A 25,887-nucleotide genomic window follows, 5' to 3' on the forward strand; every position below is an offset into this window, starting at 1 on the left:
TGCAAAATTATATACACTGAATGAAATTAAGCGTTATGTTAGGCCATATACCAGATGGATCATCAGGGATGTCTAGAAAGGCAATGACTAAACCAGTATGATGCTGTTGCAATAAAAGCTCTGCTTCTTTTATAAATACATCATGTTGTTTCATACAGAAATGAAAGAAGCAGTAATTGCGATTGATAGCATGATATTTCTATCATTTTAATAAAACTCTTTGATCCTGTCGTATTTGACATTCAAAGAATATGTGAGAAGTATCTTAAATTAAGAACAAAGTGTAATAGCCTGGGGTTCTAGAATTTATATCAGTTCTGCTGCACATGGGATGTTATTTGTTTTTGATTGATTGGACCTTTAATAAACTGTTGCCTGAGTACAATAAATAACTACATCAATAATATATAAATCAATATGTCTGATTGTAAAAATCTAACTGCCGATCCATATAGTAACTGATCAGAAAGAGGTTTATTTATACTAACCTTTTCTCCCTGGTATGCAATTATATAAGCATCCTTCCACCTTACAAAAAAGATAAAAAGAACCAACTCTCTTGCATCCAGCTTGATACAATACAATTCTTATTTCAATAATGTTATTTTGCATAGTGAGTGTAAAATGATCATTCAGTCTGAAACTGTAACTATGACATTTAGCTAATGATTAAGAAGAATGGAGAAAGTAGCATGAGATCTTTAAAAAAAGGAAAGAAAATATCCAATTCTTTAAATAACTAGATACAGACTTGTAAATATACAAAGGAAATAGAATTGTCAAGCAAAAGACAATTTCTGTTATGTAGATTCTTTTATTCACAACAATAAAATAAACCACTTTACAAATATGGTTTATCATACCTGTATCCATTATGGAATCTATGTGTGTTTTCTAATGGAAATGGAATAGTAGATATTTTAACGCTTGTGAAATAAGTAGGAAAGGAAACACAGCTTAGAGAAATTTAAACTTCAACGGAAATTGAAGTTAGCTGCCTAAAAATAATACAATGGGACCACCAGAAGGTTTTTCAATTTAAAATTTCCTGCTAAATAAACTGAGAAATGATGACCTATGAAGTTTTAAACCATGTCATACATCCTGTAAGTTTAAAGGAAAAAAAGAACAATAAGCCAGTGAGTCATAGTTCATGGAATTGCAGAATAACAGATGTAGTAGTTAGAAGAAACTAAACTGATATTTCCTTCAATGTCAAATATTTAATGGGATAATTGAGTGTCTTGTCTTGTAACTTTAATGTACAATGCAATCATATAATACATAAAAAATTAGTCCTAAGCAAGCAACAAACTGTATCTTCCCCAAAAAGTTTGAAAAGAAAACCTTCAACAGAATGGTTTATTTATTCATAGTCTTAGAGCTTAAACCTGGGAGCACAGACCTTAATAAAAACTTTTACTTCTTTATATGAAACAATGCAAAATATCTGTTTATATATACTCTAGCTATAGTCTTTCTGCAATAAAGAATCTGATTTACCTAAGCCACGTGTCAGGCCTGCATTTATATTCCTTTTAGAATTTTGGCCTGCCACACTTTCTCTTATTTCATTATGCTGTTTCTTTAAGTACCGTATTTTCACGACCATAAGCCGCACCGTATTATAAGCCGCAGTATCAGTTAATGTTAATTTTTCAAACTTTTTTCACATATAAAGCGCACCGGGTTATAAGCCGCGCTCAGAGACCGGGCTCCCCTTGGTTCCTCATCGAATCACATGCGCAGGTTGCAACTGGAACTCCGTCTGCCCGAGTTGGGGCATTTTCTGGCTTCTTCGGGAGGCAGCCCGCCGGCTTCGGCGAAGGCTGGGACGGAGAGCGCGGCGACCGTGGAGCATGTGCAAAGTACTTTCGCCCCCACGCCGGCCCCCCTCACCGCGCGCCGGCCTTCGGGGATGAAGGGGCAGGACTTCCCGGGCGGAAGGCATGCCTGGCTCTGAGGCTCCAGCCCCAGCACCTTTCGGCCGAGCCTCTCCCGCCAGGCGGCCGCCTTCCTCCGCTGAGCGGCCCTGCGCAGCCTCGCCACCCTGGGAGATCGCCAGCGCGGGGGCCTGGGGCGCCGCGGCCAGGGAAGCCGAACCGGGCGGCGGCGGCGCTCCCGTCGCTCTGTCCTCTCCGCCTCCCGCGCCTTGCCTGCCGCCCGCCCGCCCAGGATGCTGACCTACTGCCATGCCCCGCGCCCGCCGCTGGCCCGCTCCTGCGCCTCCGCTGCCGCCGCCGCCCTGCTCGGAGTCCTCTGGCTGCACGCCTGCGCGGCATGCCCCATGTCATCCGCATCGGTGAGCCAGGCGGGGGGGGACGGGGGCGGGCAGGGCGCCCGGGTTGCGGTCCCCGAGGCGGGCGGGTGGGCGCACGTGGCAGGCTAGCGGGACGTTTCTGGCGCGGGAGGCTTCGGGCTCCGCTGCTCTCCCGGCTCTTGCCCGGCCGGCGTGGTGTGTTGGGAAGACCGGCGCCGCACCGGCCACCCGCGCGCCCTTGACCGGCAGCACAGAGCCGGCTGGGGCGCGGAGCGGAGTTAGGCAGGGCGACTGCCGGGGCGGATGGGGTGCTTGGCGCCGGCAAATCCTGAAGGGCTGCGCCGGTCTGCCGTCCCTTCTTGCGGCGGCGGGGGTGACGGAACAGCCCAGTTTATAGGGGCTGGGAGCTGGGTGGCTCTCTGCTCGCCCCCCGGTCTCCGACTCATAAAGTAGCGAGGTTGAAGGGAGAGACCCGAGGGACGTGTGCATGCTTGCGAGCTTCAAGTTTGAGCGTCGGGAGGGAGAGATTTTCAATCTTTTTTCACATATAAAGCGCACCGGGCTACAAGCCGCACTGCCGGTTTTTGATCAAATTTTAGGATTTTCAGTGCGGCTTATAGTCGTGAAAATACGGTATAGTCAATGGGAGGGGGGATTAGAAGGAGTAGGATTTTGGAATGTATTGTTTTTCATTCTTTGCTAGAAGCCAAGATCATCCTTCGTCTCCACACCAGTACACCTGACCAGAAGAAGCTGGGCATGGACGCCAGCGTGGAAGAAGGAGATTGGACCATGTGATGGATTGTGGGTGTGGGGACAAGATCATGAACTTTTAACTGGGTGGCATTCTGATGTAACTTCCAGAGTTGGGATCCCACAGCTATGTGCCAACATGCCTACTTTATTAAATTGGAACTTTAAGCATAGTTTTGCCTTCGATTCTGATTTGATTCTACATGGTATTTGGAACGCTGACACCACGGGTGTCAAACTCAATCATGTAACGTGACATATTGTGATGCTTTTTGCCTTTGTGGAGCCACCTGTGTGTGATGCATCTGGCCCATGGGCCACCAGTTTGACACCCTAATTAAGCTGTCCCTTGAAATCCTAAGAGGTTAGATGTCTCAAGAGCTGAGATTTATTGCCAACACACGTGTAATGCCTGGCAGGTATAAACCCAAATTTACCACAGTGGCAAAATATGCAATCCAACAGATTTTTATAGTTGAGAAGAACTGCAGTTAAAAAAAAACAGGCTCCAAAAGGAGAGATGATAGACATCCAATAGGACTGGGAGTTTTTGCTGGGCCAAGCAGTAGAAAGTTAATAAATAGTTATTTATCTATATATTCATTAAATAAATTTATATAGCCACTACCACCTCTACTACAGGAACTCTAATAGTCTAAATAATGATCAATATAAGCAGTAATTCGATATTATTATACCCACACTTTATTGAAACTTTTATTATGTAAGCCTCTGCACACATACACAAGATGTTTATTCCTAAAATTTGTTTTCCTTTTCTTTGTTTAAATAAAGAAAGACAGGAAGGAAAATACACATATCCTATAGAATATTTCTACATAAGAATAGACTCATCTGTCTGAGAAACAGCATTACTCATCATCAGTTCTTATTTTTGTTAAGATAGGACCGAAGTTGTATTTTTTCATGTTTGCTCTGGACATGAAGATTTTCTGGATGTATGCTTGTAACTCTGTGTGTACGTGGCAAAACTGCATTAGAGCCACCTAATACTGAGATTGGTGGGATGGAAACAGTTAAGAAGATACTGTTATCTGGAAGGACCTCATGGGATAATTGCTCCAGCAAAATGAGATAAGGGGCCCAACTGTATTCTTGGAAATAATAAAACCAATTTAAGGAATATAAAATAATATTTTCATAAAATAAAAGCATTTTTTAATAAAACAAACACATCTTAATAAAATAATATTAATATTAAAATAAAATGAATTACAATGAAGAAATATTATTTAAGAACAGACATATTCTCATGAGAATACTTAGGCTCAAGAAGATATAATGAATTAAGGAGATTTAAAGTTAAATCTCTCTTTTGTTTTAGAGCTGCCTTGGAAAAGTTCCTATCAGAATAAGATATTTCACAAATAATTGCTTACTTTAAACATCTTAAGGAAAAGATTGGATGAGATAAATACAAAAATATATTTGATAAAGAGCAAAGAAAGAAATACTGAGATAGGATTAGATGGCGAATGATTTCTGATTCTTCTAAGGCAGCCTTCCTCTATATACTCTCCAAATATATTTTCCTTCTTGCTTTGGATGACAGTTTAAGATGCCTGGAATGCAGCTGAAGAAGAATCAACTAAGATATGCTTGTAAACAACACAAACTACAAATCAATGGAAAAATATTCCCTTAGAAACCTTTAAAACCCCTAAACTAAAAGGCCAATAACAATGCAGCCTGTGGTAGCTGTATTATATTATACTCTGTTGAAATCCTCTAGGAATCACATTGCATTTATTAGCAATTGCTGAATTAAGCCTTTAACAGCCACTGTAGTCATATCCATTCATGCTGCTGACCTCTGCTTTTCTGAATGAATTAAGAGGAAGAAAATAATGTGACTTTCACAAGGCTTCCCTTCCCTTCCAACACAGGAAATCCTGTGTTGTTAGACACAATATACATCATGCATGGGGATTTAATTCTATTCCCCTGAAATGCCAACATTATCAGTACATCACAGAAAATTATTCCTTATTTTCAGTAGTTGCAGGACAGGATTTCTTTAGATTCAAGGTTAGCATGAATGCATCATTGCTTCCTTATCATTGCAAAGCAGCTGTATGGAGTTGCAAGACACAGTGCAGTTTCATGTTGCTGAATGCCTCTCCATACAGCTAAAGCACATCTAGAGAAATGATGAGAAGAGTGTTTTGAACTCTATATTTTGGTTCAACTTATCATGATTATGGGCAAGCAGAAGATAAACTGAATTTAATTTTTTTGTTCAATGATATTCAGAAAGGAATAAAATGATAGTGACTTGAAAAACAGGAAGTGCAGTTTTAAGTTATCAACGTGAACTCTTGCTCTCTTTATTGTCTGGAAGGAAGTTGAACCTTTCCAGATGTAGGGACTCCCCCAAAATTGGTGTGGAGGTATGTCAGAGCTTCCAAATGAATTTGCAAAATAAAAGGAGTATTTTCTCTGATATTTTCTGAAGAATATGCCAGATATTTTGAATAATAAACAATGGATCCTGGATGGCTCCACTGTAAAACTACTGAAAGAAAAACTGTTTCAACCCTACCCTCAAAACGACGCTATAGAGCACTGTGCACCAGAACAACTAGACACAAGAACATTTTTCCCCGAATGCCATCACTCTGCTAAACAAATAATTCCCTCAACACTGTCAAACTATTTACTAAGTATGCACTACTATTAATCTTCTCATCGTTCCTATCACCCATCTCCTCCCACTTATGACTGTATGACTGTAACTTTGTGCTTGTATCCTTACGATGTTTATTGTTTCCTAATATGATTTGATTGCATATTTGTACCCTATGACTATCATTAAGTGTTGAACCTTTTGATTCTTGATGAATGTATCTTTTCTTTTATGTACATTGAGAACAATGGAAATGCTGGGGAACATTTTCAGCGGCGAACGCAGCTTCCCTCTTCTTGCCCGGGGCCTTCATTGCTCTTCCCTCTTTCTGAGGAGGGGGTGGGGCGGTCTGAGCCAATTTTACGCAGCAATTCAGGGCACGATGGCCTTCCTTCCCCACAGTGGAAGCAAGTGAAAGGCTTGGCTTTGCCTGTGAAACTCCCTTTTCCCTCACTCCTGGGGAGGAGGGGTTTTTGGGGGGCTTCTGGAGGGGATTTCTCCACCTCTCCCTCCTTCATGCGTCCCTCGGGAATAGGGCGGCATACAAATTGAATAAACATAAACACAGCATACAAATTGAATAAACATGCATTGAAGCCTGGCTAAATCCAACTCAACGTCTGCCGCATGTTCATACCAAGCAGTTACATGGCGAGGAAGGTGTCTGTTTATGCACTGTTGGTATATTTTTTCATTCAATCCCTCAGCAAACTGATCCAGCAAAGCCTCTTCTGACCACCCCCTCATAACAGCTGACAACTCTTGAAATTCCTGGACATAATCTGGCACAGATTTGTTTCCCTGCTTCAGAACCATAAATTTCAGGCGCCCGGGTCTCTCGGTCAATGGGTCATCAAACCTCCTTTTCATGGCTGCCATAAAGTCATTAAAATTCCTCAGGAGAGGGGAATTGCATTTGTGTAGGCCAACCATCCATTCGGCTGCCTTCTTCTCTAAGGATATCAACACCATCCTCACTTTCATTTCATCTGTCTCTAAATCAGGTCCATAGATTTCCATATAATTCCAGACCTGAATTATAAAAAGCCCAAGACTTTTAGGGTCTCCATCATATTTTACGGTTAAGGGAGGGACTTTCGCCATTTGGCGTCACCTGGTGCCCCCCCCTGCTCTTTGAGCAACTCTAGCTGGAGGGGGGGAGGCTGGTTCTGGGTTTTCTTGCGCCCAACCCCCCTCAGCTTCTTCACCCTCCTTTAAACTATGCATCGAGTACCTTTGCTCAAGTTCTTCAGCTGACTCCCTTTCCACTGCTCTCTCACGGCTTTTGCGTTCACTCCAAGCTTCTTCGAGGAGTCTCATGGCGTGGGAAAGCTTGTAGTCCTCTTCCCCAGAGTCAGCCCAATCGGCTGATTTTTTCTTTGGTCTCCTTCTCGTGACTCCAGCATCCAATTCCTCAGGCTCCTCTTTTTGTCCCACACCCAAAGTCCATCTGGGACGAACAGCAGGCTCTTCCACTCTTAGTCTGGCCAGTCTTTCGGTTAAAGATGGTCCCGCCGTGGCTCCCTCCTCTTCCTCCTGGTCACTTACATGCAAAGACATTTCTTTTCTTCTTGTGAGGGCACCCCCCCTGGGTAGGTTTTAGCTCCACTATGGGTGAAAAATGAGACTCAGCTTATTGTCAGCATCACTTCTTTCAGTAATCAGGAAAGAAAACCACAGGACTCCATTTGTATTGAAATCAAGTGTACTTTTACTAATTATAAATGAACAGTTGCAAAGCTAAGCTGAGTCTGGTTAATTAGGCGCGAAAGCTAATAATATAATGTATAATTCATTCCCCTCCCCTTGGCATATCCATGCACAGTCCAATCATATTTCGCCCAATTGTCAGGTGTGAGATAACTTCGAAAGGCATCACCAGGATGGAATGCTGGACCGTTGGCCTTGGCGGGAAACACCCCTCCTCCACATGCACAGTAAGGTGGTCAGTTCAGTGTCTAGAAACTTCCTCCAGCACAGCAATGATTCCCCTCCCAAATACCATGCCCCCCTCCCCATTTCAATGGTAGCCAAAGCAGTAGCAAAGCAGAGGCTGACAATATGCACCAAGACAAATTCCTTGTGTGTCCAATGACATTTGGCCAATAAAGAATTCTATTCTATTCTATTCTATTCCTAATCCTATTCTATTCTGGAGGCTGAAAATGGGCTGCACGGGGCCGCTGCACGGGGCCTCAGCACAGCCCATTTTTGGCCAGCAGAGTGCTGCAGGAGGACTGGCTTGGACCGGATTACAATTATGGCCTCAAGTAAGTGCCTGATCCGGATAGAAAACAAACAACATCCTATGTTAATACTACAGTTTAATGCCAGATTTTACATACTGTAGGTTCATTTAATCTACAATCAATAATCTATTCTGTATTCTATATTCTGTACTATATTCTGTATCTAGAATTGACAGCCATTTCTATTTACTATCCTGGAAATTTACCTCTGCTGTTAGATCTTGTATTCTGATGTTATTATTAATTGAATAATAAAAATACAAAAGTATAAATAGCTTTTCTGACTGGAAAAGCAATTTACTATTGAACAATGGGATATAAATTTAGAAATAAAAAGTTTAGTGGATTATGAAGAGTAAATAATAAATGTTTGCCAGTAATATCTGGTAGAAGAGATACGGAAATGGTTATAGTAAAGAACTGTGGAAAGAAAGAAGGGAAAATGTATCTTGTACCTGTGTCAAATGCCCACCATGGCCACACCCATCAGGACCACACCCACCATGACCACACCCACCATGACTATGCCCAACTCTGGCTGCCGCCACCCGGCCCTCTGAGATCAAACACATCCCTCATTTGGCCCTCAATGAAAATCGAGTTTGACACTCCTGACATACAGTATCTGAAAGTTGCCATTTTCAAACATATGTGTACGATTTCTGATTTTTTTTTGCTGCCTCAGATTCATAAGTCTTAACATAATATACATGTTACTACCTAGTTTTTATTTATGCTACTTAATTATTCTACAAATCAGGTGAGTATAACATAGGGTAAATTGTTATGTTTCTTTCCTGACAGTCATTCATTTTATTATATATTTGAGCAAATTATCCTACTGAATTATAGTTTTTAAGATAAGACACAAGCAAAAATCTTCTAACAGTACGAAATCAATATTTTTCTTACTTTATTACACACTGACAAGATGTAGCTTTGTATTAAATAATTAAAATGTATTAAATATTTATTTAATTGATGAAATATTTATATTTCCCCTTTATAATTCAGGTTATCATGAAATAAATCAAAGTAAATATACCATACAATAATACATTTTAGAAAACATTTTGTGATATACATAGATGTAACATTTAAACTATAAGATAGCTATTTGGAAAAGTTTGTTGTGGATCCTACAATATCTTTAATTATTTAAATCAAATATTTAGTAAAAAAAATATTAAAACACTATAGCAAAGCACTTCAGTTACTTTTAATCCTATTAAAAGTCAATATGAGAACTCAGACTAGCAGTATCCTAATATATTCAATGTAAAAGAAAAAGGAAGCGCAAATGAAAAGTAACTTAACTTGTATTTTCTGTAAAATATAATTTAAAATGTAGCTTACATTTCTGCATCAATTAATTAATCTTATCGAAAATTAAGGAAGCATACATGCTACTAGACATCTCAATGGAATATGGTCACAAAAAAATTAAGATTATGTCTCAATACATAGAGAAGAATCTTAAGAGTGGTTTCATACAACTGGCAAGGTCTCATGTGGGCCGCCCCTGTTTTGTTCTGGGAGAAGAATGATGGCAGGTTACAGCTCTGTGTTGACTTCAGGGGTATCAACATGGTGTGCATTGAACATTTATACCCACTCCCTTTGATGTAAGACATGTTGGCTCGGTTGGCAGAGGGTCACATTTTCACTAAACTCGACCTCCAAGAAGCCTACTATAGGGTCAGAATAAAAGCAAGTGATGAATGGAAAATGACATTCAACTGTCCATTAGGCAGTTATCAATTTAAGGTAATGCCATTACCATTGGTACCCTGGCGGTGTTCATGCAGCTTATTAACAAAGTTCTGCATGAACACTTGTATAAAGGGGGCCTTGTATACCTGGATGATATTTTGATTTACACAAAAAGCTTTGAAGAACATGTAGAATTAGTAGAACAAGTACTTGGTAAATTGTTGGACGCCAAGTTATTCGTACAATTATCAAAATGCGAATTCCATAAAACGCAGCTAGATTACTTACGGTTTCGGATATCATCAAAGGTGTTGAGGTGAAGGCTGTGTTGGATTGACAATCTTTACGAATTCGCAAACAATTGCAGAGCTTTCTTGGATTTGCAAACTTTTATCGCCAATTCATCCCGTCCTTAGCTCGAGTAGCCCTTCTCTTAACAGAACTAAACTCTTATGAACTAAACAGCTCACAGGGAAAGTTCGCCCTGGGAACCCTGTGCCATGGTCAATTGCTTGTCAGAAGGCCTTCGAACATTTAAAATCCTTATTTGGCTGGGAACCAGTGTTAAAAACACCCGGACCCCTCCAAACCTTTTACCGTGCAGGCTGATGCTAGTGATGTAGCGCAGTGGTTCTTAACCTGGGCGATATCACCCCCCAGGGGGCAATTTTGTTTTTCAGGGGGCAATGAAATGAAATGAAAAGGGGTGATGCAGGGGTGAAAGAACGGAAGGGGGGGCCATATGGAGGCAATGGAGCTAGGGGCGATGAAATGAAAAGGGTGACGCGGGGGTGAAGGAACGGAAGAGGGGGTGATATGGAGGCGATGGAGCTAGAAGTTTTGGGGACACTTTTGAGACTTTTTTCGTACAGTGAACCGCTGTATATCTGTTGTACAGAAACATCAGATCGCTCGCTATTAGTGGATTGAACTGTGTTTTAAAATGTTCCTCCAGCTAGCTTCAGTACAGAACGTCGTACATATGTGAATACGCATCGCTCATTTTCATGCACGTTGCACAGCAGCCTCTATCACTCTACCCATACAGTGGCGCGCCATTGGCCAGCATGGGCAGTGATGGAGGACTGAGCGCTTCTTTTGAAACATTGCATGCTGAGTGGCTGTCCCCTGTGATGTCAGCTGTAATGTCAACATAACTGTTGAAACTAGGTTTATCGACGTCCACGTGTGTTTTATAGTGTTCCAGTGCAGTCAAAAATTTAATTTGCAGTTAGTGCCTTTCATTTTTTTTATATATTTTTATTTTCAAAACAAACATACAAATCCTCCTTCTTTACAAACTGTAGAAAGTGTATCAGTTGGTTACAAAGGGCTTTTGTGCATCTCTTCCACCATCATCAAATATAATTCATATTAACTCTAGTATCTTAACTCAGACATTTATTATATTATCATCATCATACCTCCACTTTTATTTGACTATGATTATTTAAATGTCCTTCATCATAAAATAAACCAAGATTTAATACATAACCACATACTGGCATTTCATTTACTTATTTATAAAATCCTCCATTAAAACTAAATCCTCATATCCTCTTCTAGCTAAACATCCATAATATTTAATACCAAAATTTTCTAATCCTCCTTTCCAAATACCTGTTTACAATTTACATCCAATTCCCTTATATTATACCCATACATGTATATAAATTATTATCATTATCCTTTCTTTATTTAAGTATATCCTATATCATAACATTTCCCCCCTAATAATCAAAACTTAACTGTGTCTAATTTAGTTCTCTTTTATTATTATTATTATTATTATTATTATTATTATTATTATTATTATTATTATTATTAACCTTTATATATAGTCCAAAATGATTATTATTATTAACCTTTATATATAGTCCAAAATGATTTCTAGCCTTCCCTTCACGGGTATCATTCAATATTCATATCCAATTATTGCTTATCATAACACTACACATTGTATACATCACTATTATTAACAATTTTTATTTGTATACCTATTGTCACTAAATTTAACTAGGTTTAGCTAGTTTTAAATTATACTCTTCCATCTATCAACCTGTATCTTTCCAGTAACAAAACAATCTAATATCTTCTGCCATTTGTGGAACCAGTCCTCCAAACATCTTCTTGATCAAATCTGTATGGACTCCTCTTAGCAACTCCTTGCTTGTAATATCTCTCATGTAGTCTTGACGCCCTCTTTCTGTTTCCTTATTCAGCTTGTTTTTAGTTATCAGCAGTGTTATAAATATTTTGCAAATAGGATTTCATAGTGCATAGATTCTTTAATGTTTTCTTCTTCTATGTCCTGCCCTTTGAAATAATTTTTTTCTCCATTTAATTCCTCTTTCAATATTCCATTTTCTTTTTTCAGAAATAAACCAATTTCCATGAATATCAACAAGTTTAATCTTTATATTCGTCTTCCATTTCAGTTTTTTGAGTTTCAATCTCCTTATTTTGCATTTGAAAAACATCCTCAGTTTTTTCATCATATTTTATTGTTAGATACTCCAAGAATTCCAATTTTCTCTCAATTTTTTCCTCTGTATTTAATAATTTTTGCGATTCTGAAAGTATTCCTTGCAAATTCAGAGATTCTATGTACGCCATATTCATACAGTTGCTTTCTCTTAGAAGGTCAGCAAGATTAAAACATATGTTCACAAGCTCTCTGTAAACGAAAACAAACTTCAAAGGGACAGCTGTGGAATCTTATCAGATCTTAAGCCAAACAGCCAGGCAGTAAAACCTTGCAATGCCGAAATCAAAGCAATCCATGAGAGAAAAAGTCTGAATATACAAAGGCTTCTATCAGCCTCCGGGGTGAGGATTTTTCTTTTTTCTTTTTGTATCTCTTTTGTATATTAAATTAGGCAAAGAATCCACTCTTTAAATGAGTTTAAAAAAAAAAACCACACCAATAAAAGAGAAAATTAATCTGTAGCTTACAGAAAGTCACAAAGAAATGTTAGAAGAAGAAAGCTTAATCCATCCATTTGAAAAGGGTTTGCTTAGATTCAATCCATATAAATAGCATTTAAAAAGTAGGATAACCACTGTCCAGAACTGTTACAAAGATCAAATTCACCGCTAAGTTCTTCTATTCTTTGATTTAAGTTGGTTTTTGGGTTTTATAGGCAGTCCGTTTGTTTTTAAACACTAAAAGTTTCTCACCAGCTGGAAACACTCTCTTTTTCCACATTGTTCCGTTCTGAGGCCACCCCGACTTCGTCAGTCTTTTGACTGGATTTTTTTTTTTAATAAATGTTTTTTAATTTTAGTTTAAAACAGGTACACATCTTTCTTTACATCTGTAAAAAATATATCAATCAATTACAGATACGTTTTGGTACATCTCCTCCACAGTCAACCAACATAACTCATATTAACTAAGGCATTATTATATATCCATTTTCATTTAACTGTAATTATTATTTAACAATATTGATGAAAGTAATAATCTTGACCAATCCCTGCCCACTCCGGTGGGAGAGGAAAAAATCAAAAAAAAAAAAAAAAAAGGACAGATAAAAAATAAAAATAAAAATAAAAAATAAAAAATAAAAATAATACAAAAAAAGACAAAAACGACAAGAGACAAGGCAGGAAAACGAAACAAAACACAGGTGTCTATAATGAGAAAAAAAAAGAAGTATATCAACTGGTTACAACATGCTTTGGTGCTTCTCTTCCATTAACTCATATTAATTCAAATATCTTAACTCGAATATTTACCATATCAACATCATTATACCTCCAGTTTTAATTACCTATGGTTATTTAAACATCCTTCATCCTTAGCTATGCATTACATAATTAATCCATAACACATGCTGACAATTCATTTACTTATTTATAAAATCCTCTATTATCATCAAATCCTCATATCCTATTTTAGCTGGACATCCATAATATTTAATTATATCATATATCATAACATTTTCCCAGTATTGATTAACATTTGATTGTATGTATTTTATTTAGTTTTTAATAGTGATAATTATTGTATTTAATACTCTTTATGTATAATCTTCCAATTGTTAGTTATCATATCAACTCCACATTATATACATTACTATCAATATCAATTATTATTCAACTATATCTGTTACAAGAAAAAGCAATTAGGTTTAACTAGTTTTCAATTGTGTTCTTCAATCTATCAGCCAGTTCCAAATTATATATATTACTATCCATATCAGTCATTTTTCAGCTATATCTATTACACATTAAGGTAATCAGATTTAGCTAAATTTTAAATTACGTTGTTCCATCTATCAGCCAGTGTCTCTCCAATAGCAAGATCCTCTCCAGCCAATTGCCACGCGTTGGATAAATTTACCAAATGTTTTCATAATCAAATCCAGACAAAGATATTTTGGCACCTTTGGACTCTGAATGTCAGTGATGAAATAATAATAATGTTGTCCTGGGCTTGTAAAATTTTCCAAATTAACTTTAATTCTCAGGGGTGGATTTTCCATTCCTCCTGCACTCTGTCTTTTTAAATGAGTCTTCTTTATAGCTTCCCCCCTCCTTTCTTCCTCTGAGATAGACCAGACACCATTTCTCACATTTTCCGTTTGTATTTCAGGAGCATTTAAACATTCAACAATCTCAGTTTTTGCTTCATATTTTAAAATCAGATGATCCAATTTTCTTTCCAGTCTTTGATAAGAATCAAAAAGTCCTCTACATGCGGAAAAAAGTCTCTGAAATAAAATCTTAGAGGTATTTTGGAACGCCATGATGTGTGTCGCAGTTAGAAATTGCAAACTCTTTTTTTTTTTCCACAGACTTCTTAGTCTCTCACAGGCTGTGATTGTAAACAAAGCCGAGTAGTAAAGTAATAAAAGTGTCGAATCGTGACAGGCTAATTAGTAGAAAATAAATTTTACGATCCACTTAAGGAGATTCAGAGGGGGGAGGGTGTCGAGGAGTTTCTTGAAGCATTTAAGAAGTAAAGTAACCACCAGCCATAAATCCATTAGAAAAAGCCAATTCGCCGCTAAATTTCCCTGTTCTTTGGTTTCAGTTATCTTAAGTTTTTAACGCGAACAGTCTCTCTTGGATAATAAAATCAGCTTACCAGATGACATCACTTCTAGCATTCTTAGGGGCAACCTGCAGTTTCAGTTAGCACGCAGCTAATCCAGAAAGGAATTGGCACGAGGAGTTAATACCCCCCCCCCAGAGATTTGCGGGTATCTCTGAGGTCCTGGGTCTCTCCCCACCTTCACTGTCGTCTCCGGGACAGCTAGAGTTCAAAGAACCCGTCCAAAAATCCTTCGGTATAGAGGAATTTCAGGAGTAGCCTGAAACTCCATCTTCTCACTGCTAAGCCCTGCCTTCTTCCCCCTTTTGACTGGATTTTTTATTACCGGCTCAAATATCTTTTCTTGCTTCTTTTGGAGATTTTGTGATATCCCCGAGATCAGCAAGACGTAATCTTCCTATTCACCATCTCTTCGGGATGGTTTAGGTCTGTTGGGACCCCCCAGTAATAAAAGTATCGACTGCGATCTCAGAGCTTTGAGATCGCATGTCGTCTTGTCACGACTTCGGCCCCTCCTCCAGTGCCTTTCATTTTGAAGACCTCTCAACATTGCCAAGAAGAGGAAGTGTCGCCAATATTCAACAGAATACCTAAAATTGGGATTCATTCCATCTCCTTCCAATGTACAGCTTCCGTTTTGTCTTCTTTGTGAGAAAACATTTTCAAATGAAACAATGAAGCCTTCCTGACTGAAAGACCATTGGGTAAGAATTCATTTGGATAAAGCTGACAAACCAGTATTGTTTTTCCAATTCTTAAAGGCCAAGTTTGAGGATCGCAGCACTGTTGAGAAGTTATTTGGAAAATGTCATTCAATGCCAACAAGGGGCTCATTTGTTCCTATAAAGTATCTTTGTTGATAGCAAAATGTGGCAAACCTCACACTATTTTACCAGCAGTGAAACAGATTGTTGCCACCATGCTGGGGCCCAGCGCAAATACTTTCACGCAATCGATTCCTTTGAGCAATGACACCATATCAAAAATAATTGATGAAATGGCTGCTGATGTGGAAGAAAGGCTTATTGACACCTTGAAAAGTACAGAATTCGTGATGCAGATTGATGAGTCAATGATTCGTGAAAATGAAACCTTGTTATTGGCTTATGTCCGTTTCATCAGAGATCGGGGAAGAACTGTTATTTGCTCAAAATTTAGCCACCGACACAAAAGGTTCTTCGATATTTAAAAAGGTTGAAGAGTTTTTTAATGAGAAAAACATCCCTTTGACAAACATTGTGGCATGTGCAACCGACGGAGCTGCATCCATGGTTGGATGATATCGCGGATTTCAAGCTCATCTAAAATCGGTTGTACCTGGAGTTTTGACTGTCCATTGCGTCGTTCATAGACAGCACCTTGTCTTTAAAAATTTGAGTGGTCGTTTGCATGAGTCTATACATTACATGATTAACGTGTGAATAAAATTAAGTCGAATGCCTTGAACAACTGAATTTTCATAAGCTTTGTGAAGAAAATGATGAGTTTGAACATTTCCTTTTGCACACCAAAGTAAGGTGGCTTTCAAAAAGGAAAGCGTTTGCGGCGATTCCACGAACCTTTTGACAGAGTTGTTGAATTTCTTGAATCCACTGATCCAAGTCTAAGCAGTTCTCTTAAACTTCGACATCTGGATGCAGCTTATCTTGCTGATGTTTTTGACAAGCTGAATGAAGTGAACGTGAGCTGCAAGGAGATAAAATCAATTTTCTTAAGGCCAAAGGAGTAATCTGCTCATTTATTTCTAAATTGGACCTCTTGCAAGCAATATGAGTTCGCCAGGAGCTGTATCAGTTCCCAAACCTTCCCAATCACATTTTCAGAGTTATGGCTGCTAAGCTTTTTGGGTGAAAATGAGGAACACTTTCCCAATATTGTGGGAGGAAGTTAAGTTGCTTCTTTTAGCATTTCCTTCCACTTACTTAGTGGGGAGGGGCTTCAGCACCATCCAACAGATCCTTTCTAAATCAAGGAACATGTTGAAGATCACTGAGCGTGGCGATTTAAGAATGAGATTAACAAAAATGGTTCCAGACATCCAGAAATTGGCATCAGCTCACCAAGCACAAGGCAGCCATTGGTGTTCTTTTTTTGCTTTTTGTGTACATACATTTTCTTCATTAATAATTGTCTCAGCTCTTATCGTTCTATTTGCTTGCATTGGATTTCACATTCCAGTTTGAGTTTTTGGCTTCATTTTCGAATACTTGTTGTGTTCTGTAAAACATTTTGTGTGTCTCTTTGTATTGTACTTTTTTAGCGTGCACTCCAGTTGGATATTATATTTTCTCAATTTTATGGTTTCAATTTTTTTTGTTGTGCTCTTTATGTAAACTTTTTGTGTAGATATATATATATTTCTTCAGTTTAAGGCATTAAATCTGTCACTCTGATTTTTGTTGCTTTCCTTCTGTAAAATTTTTCTTTGTGTCTTTTTAACCCTTTTTACAGTGTGCATGAATATATATTTTCCTCAAATCTTAATATAGTTTCAGAGTTTACATCTTGAAATTCTTAGTTCCTGCATTGCGGTTTGTTCTTATGGCCTTTTTATATTTCTTTTTGCATCTTAAAATTCACTTGTAATTAAATCTGTTTTGGGGGGGCATTTCATTTTCTTGCAATTGAATTTTGTTTTCAGTGGTCATTGCATTTAAGTGTCTTGAATAAATAAGATAATAATGAAATACATGCATCACAAAGTTTGGGAGTAAAGTGATGGCTGGCATCAGAATTTTTCACACAATTGAGATATGGGAAAAAGACTTGAAATAAATTATTTGCATCGATATGTCCTGATGACAATTTTAAAGAAAACAAAAATGTGTTTGCATAAATTGAAGAATTATTTCCGTGTTGTGATTCAGAGGTTATGTTGGGGGAGGGGGGGCGATGATAACTTTCTCAATGGCTCAAGGGGGCGATTCTTTCAAAAAGGTTAAGAACCACTGATGTAGCGGTCGCTGCAGTTCTACTGCAGGCCAATGAGGAAGGGGCATTACAACCTTATGCGTACACCTCACACAAATTGAATGACGCCAGCAGGAGGGACAATGTAGTGGAGGCCATTATCCCACTGGTCGGGAAGAACCAGCTGGCTGTCAGGAACTCATCAGCAGCTATCCAATCATGGGACCAGAGCCGAGATATCACTCAGGCCATCTAGGCAGCGTTGCCGATGGACAAATGGTTGCAGGAGAATCAGAGCATTCTTAGTTGTAGAGATGGTTTCGCAAGGAAAGGGAATAAGATCTAAAACCCTTTGGTTGGAGGTACTGAGGCATTGCCATGATGCACAAATGGCCGATCATTTTGGTTTTCTCAAAACCTTGCACTTAACAAACTGCCAATTTTGGTGGCCTCAGTGCAAAAGTAGCATATAACAATGCCGTCCACCAGAGTACGGGGTTTACCCTATTCAAAATAGCTACAGGAACTGATTTTGTACCCATTCTCAAATGCCCACAAACACTCCCTGATGATGTTGGAGTACAGGAATGGTTGAAGAGAATGCAAGGTGTATGGGAGAAAGTCAGAGAGGCCTTGAGTGAATCAAGCTGATAAAAAAAGAAAACAGCAACCTAATTACCAGGTAGGACAAAAGGTAAACTTATCGACTAAGTATATTCAAAATTAAAAATGCCTTGTAGGAATCTGGCGCCTAAATACATTGGTCACTTTCCCATAGTAAAGGTTATCAACCCAGTTACTGTCTGTTTACAACTCTCACTGTTATTAGGGAAAACTTACCCTACATTCCTGTCAAGTTCCGGTTTTGCAAACAAGGAATAAACCAACCAACACATAGTTCAAAGTGTAGATTGTATTGTTCTCCTTGATGCACTGGTACGTTCTAACCATCACCCAGTGAAACACCAGAGTGAAATGAATTCAGAGCTACTGATGAGTACTCCACTCCACCATTTAAGTGTCACCGCAGCTCCTCCCCACCCCCTTGGCACACCTCCATTAGCTCCTGCAGCTTAACTGGAATGTAGGCTTGTCCCACGCACAAATGCTGAACAGCTCAGTTTGCATGCTCCGAATCCAAACAACAGTTCAAGCTATCAGCTGGGAGTCAGGTGTCTGGTGTGGCGGTAGAACAATCCCCTCCTGCGTGCAGATACTCAGTCTCCCATAGCCCCCCCCCCAGTGAATTGCAGCCCAGATTGCATTGTGCGGCGGGCTGACAGATTACTTATCTAGAGCAAAGTTTATATTTTGAAATTATTCATTCTCTTGTTGCATGGACAGTAATACCTTCTGACTTGCATACAATACATTAAGAAAAGTGAAGTCAAAAGTCAACATATTTTATAAAAGTGTTGATACTTCTGATTAATCAATCTCCAACTCTCTATTTAAAAAAACAAACAAGTAATCACAATAAAAAACTGTAAACAATAAAGAAAAATAGATGAATATTAATCTCTAAATGCCTTCCTTAAAAAGATTTTTTCATCTAGTGAAAGCCAATTACTGGAAACAAAATGGGGTCCTTCAAAGGAAAGTTTTGCAATTTAGATATGACTATTGAGAACAATTGCTATCCTAGAAAATGGGAGGCAGGTAGAGCAAGTACATTAAAAGCTAATGAACTATTTGTAAAAGAAAGCTTGTGGCAGCTGATTAGGCCAAAGATGAAATAATAACATAACTGGATAATAAAGGACCCCATTTTGGGGTCCAGGCAGCGGGGATCCTCACTTCCACTCGGCTTTTGATAACGAGCTTTTTATCCATTTAAAACAACCTCTATCACCCTATGCATATTTAACTGGAGGGGTGGGGTGGGGTATGATTTTTATGGGGGCACAAGAGGGACTTGGCACCGAAGGCTCTCCCATCTTCCTACCTCTAGCCGTAGATAGTGAAAGCCTGGCTTTCTTGCAGCAAGCCCGATAGAGACGCAGCACTTTAGTCTTTCTGGATGCTGCCATCTCATAAATTGCAAAAACCGCACACACGGAAGGCGGCAGATCTGAAACAAAGGCATTTCATGCGGCAGATCTGGCCAAGAGGAAAGAGAAGGTAAGTCTCCGGTGCCCGCCGCACATGCTGTTTTCTGAGTCTTCCCTACCACGCGCAGACAAAGACAAAGCAGCCGGCAGCAGGGGAAAGGGGGGAGCCCGGCCATGGCAGCTTCCCCATACAGGTGGAGCACAATCAGAAGGGAAGGCAGTTCACTCTCTGCTCAAACAGCTGTCATAATAAAGCTGTCCTATTGTATGAATATATAGGGAAGAGGGTGGTGGATCTCCAACCGGGCGTGCAGAAGGCAGCAGATCTGAAACAAAGGCATTCCAGATGGTGGTGATCATGGCAACTGTCTTATGCCTCCTGCGCAGTGCCCGCTTTCACCAACCAAGTCCCGACCCCCACGTTTCCCGTGGCCACTTATAAAAGCAGCAAAGGTGTAGGGGGCTTTCTGGGAAGCCCAACAACATGTTTATGAGATGGCAGCGTCCAGAAGGACTAAAGTGCTGCATCTCTATCGGACTTGCTGCAAAAAAGCCATGTGTGGAGAAGGAAGATATGTGAAAGGAATGCATCAAAGAAGGAAGGTGGTGATGAGAAAGAGGCAGTTTCCAGAAAGCAAAGGTATTCAGAGGAGCATAGGAAAGGGATATCAGTAAGACACTAAGGAATTTGGTCAAGATAGAATGGAAAGGGCAGGAATATGGAGAAATGTGCAAAAGGGGGGGGGATGACAAGATGAGTGGAAGAACTGAGGAACAAATGAAAAGAGGTTAAAAGACTAATTGAAGTTAGAATAGGGCCAAAAGTAATGGAGAATTTATGGGTCATTGGCCTATGACAACAGGTTTAGTAGAGGTAAGAGTGCTGGTGCCCCTTTCTCCACTCTTGTTGAAAGGCGGGACAATTGTTGCTATCACTACTACATCCCTGCAATGACTGAGGACGAGATGCTGTTGCAATTGTTGTCATTTGAAGTTAGGGAAGAAGGAAGAAGACCAGATCAACACAGTGCTGGTTAGAAATTGGTCTTCACTATCATTGCTGCAACTGTAGCCTTTGGCTTCCCTAAAGGATATATTTGAAAATGTAGGTTAGGTGCAGGTCATCACTGCCCACGGCTCTATGCTTTCTCCTATGATTTTGCTTGCTGTTAGAGTGAGAATTGTCTGAGAGAGAAAAGTATAGGAACACCCCCCCCCCCGAAAACAGATCAGAGAATATTTCCTCAGCTTATGAAGCCCTAATGGAAGCAAAGACTGGGGCTCTGTTATTATTTGAGTAGTTGAGATACAGTAGCTATCAACAGAAATGGCCTTTGGCCAGACACCACAGCATTTCTATGGTTCAAAATTGACTCATATTTATGATGGTTGCAGTGTTCCAGGATCATATGATCACCTTTTGCAACCTTCTGAAAAGCAAAATCAATGGGAAAGTCAGATTCACTTAACTACTGTGTAACCAACTGAACTGCAGAGATTCATTTAACAATGGTGGCAAGAAAGATCATAGAATGGGGCAAAATTCACTAAACAACTGCCTTCACTTAGCAACAGAAATTTTGGGTTAAATTGTGATCATAAGTCGAGGACTACCTATACCAATAAGGTAGTCTGTTCTAGGAGAGAATAGCAATTTGTTACTGGTTCTCCTCCTCTATCCAGCTGCTTTCTTCCATATTCTGTTCATTGGATTGCTAGGCACCTTAGCTTCAGACTGTTGTTAGTGAACGCCAACTTCTTGTGTAGTAAGATCTTACTCCTTCTTAATCCTGTTTGAGAACGACAGAATTGGCATTATAACCATGCCCTAATTGACAGAGCACAGTAGATAAATCCTATTTGAGATCTGCCAACAGACATTTATGTGCACCAGCAGCTATAATTCACAGGCAGAGAAGGCAGAGTAACAAATATCATGCAACAAACCTAGTAATGATCAGATACCCTGCTCCACAAGTGATTGCATTTACCAGTAAGTACCGTACCTGCATTTGAAGATTCAAGAGCCAATTAGTGCTTTGTTAAGGAAGGAACTAATAATTATTGCCCTGAAAGGCAGTGATTCATTCATTCTTCTCTTAGAATAAAATAATTTTAGTCTTACGACCTTATCAATAAGGTAAAAGAAAATACATAATTTAAATCCCGAATACAGTATAAAATCCGGCAGGCCTGGGGCTGTTGACCTCACTGTTGAGGTCCGGCCCCGACTAGAATGAATGTATGAGGGGTGTCTGTTGTTTTAAATTGTTTTGTCGTTATGTGTTTTTTATATTTCTTGTATATTTCCCCGGAGTCCTTTGGGATTGGGCGGCATATAAAAACTCCAAATAAATAAATAAATAAATAATAAATAAATAATAAAATACATATGTAGTAATACAAGAAGTTGGCCAATCAGATAAGTGAATCTCCTTTGAAGAGAACCCCAATTTGTCTGATGTATCAGGTTCTTAGCTCAACTGCTTTAATTAAAAATTTAACAGTTCTGTTTACAATATATATTGTAACTGTATATATTGGATATGAGCCCAGGGCGTCCAATAAACCACACTCACCCCTGCACCGCCTGCACCACACTCGTGCACCTCGGGGGTCCACAGCTAGGCCACCCCCATCCTACCCCCTGCCCCACCTCACCTTCCCCAGCCGCAAGACCAGCAGCAGCCCTGCCCAACAGGAGCCCATGGCGGTGGCGCGCTTCGCAGGAGGGGGACAGGATTAGCTTCATTGTTGGCTGGGCTTTACAAGTCTATCCAACCAGGTGCATTTGGTTCTTCGAACTGAGTCTTGGATTGCCGAGTTGAGGTTACTGTACTTCCCGTTTTGAAGAGGAGGCTGCAAGAGTGCGGAAAGCCAGGCAGGAGCCCGATCGAAAGGCAGATTCAATTCTCATTCTGACTGTTACCTCATGTGGGATTTGATGCCCTGAATGAAAAAAACTTCATTAAGGCATTGTCATCCCAACTCTTACTTGTCATTCCTCCAAAGGGATGTATCAAGTTGAATCTATTTACTATATTTAAAATGCTGCAACTTCACCCCACTTGCCCTCTTAATAGCATAAGCCTCTTACCTTCACAGCAGTTATGTGAGGTAATTTTGAGGCTTGTTCTGGGCTAAATCCCGTCTAGAGACCCTCTATAGTTGCTGTTACAACTTTTAAACCATGTTTGCTTGTGATGTTTGATCCCTCACATTTTCACAAGTCATTTTATTACCTCCAGACATCAGTATACAGTTCATGTATTGAGATAGTCCTAGGCTTTGTATGGAAAGCTGAAATGCTTGAAGGTATTTTTTTCCCTTTTGGTTAAAATTGATTTTTTTAAAAAATAATAATCCATGGGTGAATTGTCAATATGCATCACAACCAGTGGTGGGTTCCTAACTGGTTTACTACCCGTTCACTGAGTATGCACACTTTGTACAATTCCAAAGATTCACAAACAAATGAACTCTGATTTTCATTCTTAATATCTTCTTGCTAATTGCAATATGTTTCTAGAAATGTTATAGAATATATGGATGGAATAGTAGTTTATCTTGCCTTCAGAACAGAGAGTATTCTTGAAGAATATTTGTTGATATTAAACAAAATCTCAAAATATTTCCATGCTATATAGTAACTCTGAATATATGTTAGTTACATCAACTGTGACTGTAAGCCATCCAGAGTTACCCTGAGGTAAGATGAGTTGCCAATAAATTCTACAAATAAATAAATTGTCCACTCAATACTGCCATCCTCTTTACAAGCCACAGTAGTTAATTTGACTAACAATGAGCCAGAAAAACTACTGATGACCATAAATGAACAAGCACATTAAGCAAGCAATTAAGAACTATCCAACCTACACTTCAAGAGGTGATCTCAGAAACATTTGATATCCCATTAACTCCAGTATAATATTTTAATAGTACACAAGAGAATTTTGTTTTAGGCCTAATGGGTTTTTGATAAACAAATAATGGTAGAGTATTACTTCAAATGGCCTATAAACAAAGGCATTCAGTTCCTTCCACGCTTGCTTTTTTTCAAGAGACACTAATACATAAAATAGCAACTGATAAGTTTGCAGCTTGCTTCATTTGTAATGGAAAATTATTTGTCACAATGGGGTAAAACACAAAAATATTTATTTATTCATCTAAGGATATAAATATTGATAGGAAGAATAAAATAAATGTAATAGTTAACTATTAGCCTCATTCTAACACTAGTTTATGAAACTCTATTGAGTATTAAACTACTCCTCATTGTATCACAGAAATCACCATTTGAACTGATAAAAAAAGATAAAGCTTCCATAAAACTGACTCATTAGCAACAAAGGTCTTCTACAACAACTCATCCTGTCAAGTCTAATTGTGTCCAGAGGAAATATTAGAGAAACAAGTATCTACTTTTAAAAGGGCCAAAGAACTCATCTTCCAACAAAAGATTTGGTGGAGGTGAACCTGGTCTGTAAAATGAAGAAAGTGTTATCCCACTTATTTCGGACTAAGATAATTCTGTGACATTTCAGGAGATTCAGTTAAATTAGAAATGAAATATTTTAAAAACATCTAAACCTAACCAAACAAACATTTACTGAATAATCTAAAGAGGATTTTGCTCTGAATTTTGTTGTTAGTTTTGCTGGATGAATACATCAAACTTAAAAAATAAATCTTAACAAAGAAGACAAACCATGCAGAAATCTTACTACAAAGAATGCAGGAATTTAAAAGAATACAGGTTGCTAAAGAGTTTTCAATATTTCATCACAATCTTGCATTTATATTAATAGTTATACAAAGAGGATTTATATGTTACACATGCATTTATGTTTTTAATTAGAAGCTTACATTAATGAAGGAATTGTAGAGGGGGGGAAGGCAAAATGAACAGAATGAGATGAAGTAGATGGAAAGGACTAAGTCCTTAATAAAACCCAATTTTAATTCAAAACCTTAGATACCAAGAGCCTCTACTGCACCATTCCAATACTCCACAAATATGCTAGAGAACTCTGCATTAACACTGTCATATAAATTCAAAATGACCACCATATTGGATCCTTTAAAAAGAGATGTGAAAGGGGGGAAAGGATTTATGAAGTATGAATTATGAAGTACTATGAATTGAATACAATACAAAATAGTGCAAAATATACCAAATTAAGAACTAAACTAATACATGGAAGTTTTACTTAATAAAATCTACATACAAAGACAGTAAAAACTGTTGATATTACTACATGTTCAGAAATTAAAACTGGTTAAACAAGACTTCATGTGACAACTCATGAAATCTGAACTTCCCATCACCATCACCTTTTTGACCTATTTTTTTCTGAAAAGAAGCTTTTTGTAACTTTGATGGAGGACAAGGCAAACCCAGAAAACACAATGTATTTATAGCAATACTGATTTTATTTGGTTTTCAACAATAACTTGTTTACTCCTAAAAACAAAAATATTTAAAATTCCACAGGTTGTAGCTCCATTTGTAAAAGAAGGAACATCCCAACTTGTATACTTTGTATATTTTGTGAGCAAATCAAGTCATAAATATTGTATTTTAAATTGTTACTACTGCATGTCTATTTTTTCTATCCTCTGAACTCCAGTTAAGTAGTTGGAAGATTTTATTTCCATTAGCCTTTTTCTTGAGGGCTATATAGTATATGGAAGAACAGAAAATATAATAAAAAGTAGTTTTTCAAATATAATTTTTGTAACATGAAAAAGGTAATAACTGAAGAAAAACATATGAAATGGACAAACCACTGTGGTTCTCTTTGTCTCTAAAAGGATACTTTTAAAAAGTATTTTGAACAGCCCTGATAGATTGAATGAAAAGTGAATTGGATATATATGACAGATGTGAACCAAATCAATGGCCAAAAGAATTTAGGGTAACTAGACAAGTTCATACACTTCACTCAAAGAAAGGAAAACTATACATTACAATTATTATACAGTAAGTGCATAATTAACTTTTAAAAAAATTAAACCTCTCTTCCAGATTTCTGCTCAGTAAAGAGTTATAAAGATGGCTGGTAAGGATATAAAGGGTTGCTTACCAATGTCCCCCCCCCCCATTCCTTTTCCTCAGAGACTGATGAACTGGATGACTCCCGGGTTAGTGTCTCCTGGAAGTTGGAGCACTTACCCTTTAAAACGATTTCATTTTACCCCGACACATCTGACACATCAACAGCAATATTACTACA

General features: G+C 38.6%; 1 protein-coding gene across 1 annotated transcript in view; it reads right to left on the minus strand.

Moving 5' to 3' along the window:
- SRGAP1 (SLIT-ROBO Rho GTPase activating protein 1) overlaps positions 1-25,887 on the minus strand; it is a 178,919-nt gene that overhangs the window by 151,542 nt on the left and 1,490 nt on the right. The gene's annotated exons all lie outside the window — the stretch shown is intronic.

The sequence above is a fragment of the Thamnophis sirtalis genome, unplaced genomic scaffold, assembly GCF_051295495.1.
Source record: "Thamnophis sirtalis isolate CommonGarterSnake01/CBP01778 unplaced genomic scaffold, rThaSir2_p1.2 scaffold_9, whole genome shotgun sequence".
Taxonomy (NCBI): Eukaryota; Metazoa; Chordata; class Lepidosauria; order Squamata; family Natricidae; genus Thamnophis; species Thamnophis sirtalis.